Below are 4,455 nucleotides of genomic sequence, written 5' to 3'. Positions count from 1 at the left end.
GATAGATGCTGGTACTGGTCTTCGCAGTGGGATTGGTGTGCTTTAAAAACCCCTTTAAAGGAATATTGCAACCAGTGCAGAACTCTTTTCTGAAATGCAGGCTGGATGTGCATTTGGTTTCTCACCAGGAAGGAGTGTTGGGTTTTTGAGTCTTTCCGTGGGAGGTTTTTATTTGCCAGGGAACCGCGGCAGGCTGCTAGCTAGGCAGCAAGAAGCTCTTGGCAGCCAAATGGGTGCATTCAGGGCTGATTTATAGAAGACCCTTGGCTTCTCCCTCTCCTACTCCCTGTCTTTCTGGCATTTTGCAGCTTGCCAGATTTCCTGCCAGAGGGATAGGTCAGAGCAGTGGAGAGGAGCCCGCCCATTTACTTCTGCCGTTGGCCCTTAGACTGGGTGGTTGTAGAAGAGACAACGGAGCTGGAGGGGACTTTCACAATTCCCTGAATCTGGAAGGCACACCTGAGAACACCTTGGAGGTTCTCCAGGTGAGAGAGGGAGGACCCAGGGCTCCTGGATGTTTCTTGCAAGGGAGGCCAAGTGTTGACCCATTCAGGCCTGTGTCTGATGGCTTCTTGGTAGTTTGAAAGAGAGTTGGGGGTAATTTAACTTGTTTTTAAAACTTTGCCTTCTGTCTTAACTCTTCCGTCAAGTCTTTTTCTAGAAGCTGGGTGGGCTCCATTTTAGCGGTCCCACAGTCCTTCCGAAAAGACTGCTTTTGAAACCAGATTCTTAACATGGCTAGCATCCTGTTTGGGAAGCAAGCCTTTCCCCCGGGGAGTGCTGAGTCCCCAGCTTGGTGCAGAGGGCAGCCCCGTCCACCGGAGCCTTTTCCCTCTGGCTTTTGAGGGGAAGACCAGCCCAGGTGGGGTCTTTGCAGGCTGCATGCGTTTGTGAGAGGAAATAGCTGGGTGTTGGGTCCGTACCCTGAAAGTTGGTTAGCACCTCCCTGTAAACTCTCCTGCCCCTTACTTCTAACTGCTCTATAAATATATACATATATTTATATATATAAAGTGACTAGTTTAACTGGCATCCCGCTTGAGCCTGAGACTTGCCATAAGAAACTGCTGAGTCCTTGGCAAACACTTTCATAGTTTTGTTCTCCATCTGTTGGGGGTAGGTGTTGAGCAAGGCAAATTCATCTCGATGTTTCAGATGGGCTTTTGACGCACTGTTGCCAAGGAAGGCTTTTTCTGATTTTTAGACAAACGAATTTTTGCACACTTTAATTGGTGTCTTTCGGCAACTTAAACACACTGAAAATTAGCTACTGTACATATTTTTATATTCTCTTTATAAATGCATGTCTGACTCTACCTGTAACCCGCGTTGTGACGAGTGGCCGTCCAGCAGGCCTTCCCGAGTGCCGCTGTGGCCTCTCAAGAGTGGCAGCATATTATTAGCCCCTCAGCACACTGGGAACTTCTTCCTGAACAAAGAATGTAAATTTGGTCAAAAGTCTGCTCTTTGGTTCATTCAATTGATTTTAAACATTTGAATTAATTATTATATATCCGAAGTACACTATCCTTTCGGCAGTGACGAGATTTCCACGAATGTGTCTTAACCTATCCCCTTCAGCTGGAAGTTAGTATTTTCCTTTTTCTCGATCCCTCGAAGTTGTCTTGTTGGAGACAGAAATCCTTTGCTGTCCGTATCCCTTGGAGTAAGAAGGTAGCGACATGGGTGGAGTGTGTGTTCTTTCTCCAGCTCTTCTAATGTTCCTTAAACACGTCTGTAGCAAAGATGGCGGGAGTTCTGATAACAGAAGGTACCCTTCACCGTGGCAATTTGAAAAGGAGATGTACTTGAACGTTTCTGTAAATCTTGAGATAAACTGTTTGGAGATTTAACCACCTCTCTGATGGGGGACCAACTCTATGGAAATTGTAAATAAGTTTTATTTATAAACCTGGCACTGTATTCAATAAACATTTCTGCAGCCTTTCATCTCTAACTGCGAACTGTGTAGGTTTTTAGCTTGTGTAGCCTCTGGTCCCTTCTGCTTAATGAACAAGGTGCTCCTGCCCCCAGATGTAATTGCACCCAGGCTCTAGGACGGTAGGTGAGCAGGAGGGGCCCGAAACACCACGGACACATCCCACGACAGCTCCGCTCTAGTTTTCAGTTCAGGTGTTCCATAGCTGACATTTGAATACCATCTCGTGGCGTATATACCGTATCCGTGCTCGCTTTACGTGGGAAAAGGCACACCAGAAAAAGATTCACCTCTGTGTTAGTCCCAAGTGTCTTTAGGAATGGCATGAAGAAATACACTTTAAAAATTGGACGGGAATTTTAAATTGCACAAGCACTTAGCTCTGCCCATGTCGAGAGCAGGGCAGCCTAGGAAGGGGGATGGGAGGCAACTTTCCAGCCCTGGAGTTGAAACCTACCCCTTAATCAGTCCTGTTCCAGACCCTGATCCTGGACAAAGTTCTGTAGCAGGGAAGGCCACCTCTGTTTCCAGAAGGATCTTTTCCAGGCTGCCTTGCCTGTTTCCTTCTACACAAAAGCAGTGAGGGGGCTGAAAAGAAGGGGAAAGATGACAGGGAATGCCGCTGCTTTGGTCAGAAGGCTCGAGCCCCACTTGCAGGGAGCATTGGGCTCCTCCTGTATACAGGAGCTGACTTAAAGGATGTGGATACTGCCGTGGGGACAGAACCCTCTGCCCTGACATTTTTGGCCTGGATCTTAGCTTGGGTTTTGTCCCTCTGTAGCTCTGGGCAGGTACTTTGCTTCTCTGGGCCTCATTTCCCCCCTTGGTTAAAATAAGAGTATTGGACTAAGTGGCTTTCGGGGATTCTGACCAACCCAGCTTGACGTCACTTGTTTAAATTGAAATTGCAGCCTAGGGTGCCTGGGTGGCTCAGCCGGTTAAGTGTCTGCCCTCAGCTCGGTCGTGATCCCGGGGTCCTGGGTTGGAGCCCCACATCAGCTCCCTGCTTATCAGGGAGTCTGCTTCTCCCTCTGCCCCTCCCCCTGCTCGTGTTCTCTCTCTCTCCCTCCCTCTCTCTCTCTCGTGCTCTCTCTCACATGCGTGCTTTCTCAAATAAATGAAAAATAAAACCTAAAAAAAAAAATTGCAGCCTCAAGGGTGGGAGGCAAAATAGTGTGGGCGTGCTGTATGCTTTGAGGTGACAAATGGGATTTTTAGTGTCAGCAGCTCCATGTTGGGGGTGGAGTGGAGGTTAAGCTTGCTGTTAGACTGTGATGTAATATTGGAACGTGGGTCAGAGAAACTGATCATTAAGTGACTTCCATCCTCCTCCCAGGACGGAAATAGGAAGCTCCCACTCTGCCTGCAAGAGATTCAGTCCAAGTGGCAACGTCATCTGGATTTTCAGCAGCTTTGGTTCAGGAAACACACACACACACACACACACACACACACACACACACACTTCCGATTTGAGCTGAACTTCCCTGGGCACTGGGGGCTGGAGCACCCAGTGACTCAGGATGCCTTAGAAGGAAATAAAACTTGAAAGTTTTTTTATAGCTTGGAGCTTCTCTCCCACTGCCCTCAACCCTCTGCCAGGGAGCGGGAGGAGTTAGCTCATGATCCAGAACCCTTCTGGAGAGCAGATGAGGGCAGCGGAGCTGGCTGGCTTTCCGCCTCGCCCATTGACAATCCCGGAACGTGGGTTTAAAAAAAAGGGTGTTTGCTTTCCTCACAAGAATTGTGTTCCGCCTGTGTGTCAGCAACCTTTGGAGTGAGTGTATTTACACACGCAGATAGTACTTGCAATGTCTCATTTTAAAGTTTTATTTTCATTTTTACAAAGATGAAAGGGAGAATCTGGAGTTTCTTCCACTAGTAAGACAATTTCTTAAATTTTGTTACATCATCTTTCTATCCTGGCTGCATATAAACATGGATGGTTCGCTTTTAAAACTAATATCCTAAAAAAAAATAAAAATAAAAAATAATTTCCTTCCCCTTGTTGGGTCTTAGTATACCCTTCAAGATGTGACTTTCTTTTTTAATTACTGTGTTTTATAGTAAAAGAATTTTTTTTCCCCCACAGAGATTGGTACCAGAGGCAAGATTTGAGTTAATGGATTATAAAAAGAAAATAGAAAATAGATGAAAAAGTAATTATAAAATAATACTTTAGTTAAAAGGACTAGATCAGGGGTGTCTGGGTGGCTCAGTTAAGTGTCTGACTCTTGATCTCAGCTCAGGTCTTGATCTCAGGGTTGTGAGTTCAAGCCCCGCACTGGGCTCCATGCTGGGCGTGGAGCCAATTAAAAAAAAAAAAAGAAAAAAGGACATATCATAACATTGTAGGTCAAACTCTCAGTGCAAATATCCATATCTGGTGATTCTCAGATTTTTGGGAATACCTACCATGACAAGAAGCTTGTTACCTCAACAGGTGCCCAGTCCCATTTTTACAAAAGCATGTTTCTGATTCTAAAAGAAATGTTTATTGTATAAAATCTGTGATA

The sequence above is a fragment of the Leptonychotes weddellii genome, chromosome 9 (assembly GCF_054177405.1).
Source record: "Leptonychotes weddellii isolate Sample4059 chromosome 9, ASM5417740v2, whole genome shotgun sequence".
Lineage (NCBI taxonomy): Eukaryota > Metazoa > Chordata > Mammalia > Carnivora > Phocidae > Leptonychotes > Leptonychotes weddellii.
This window is presented reverse-complemented; position numbering follows the sequence as displayed.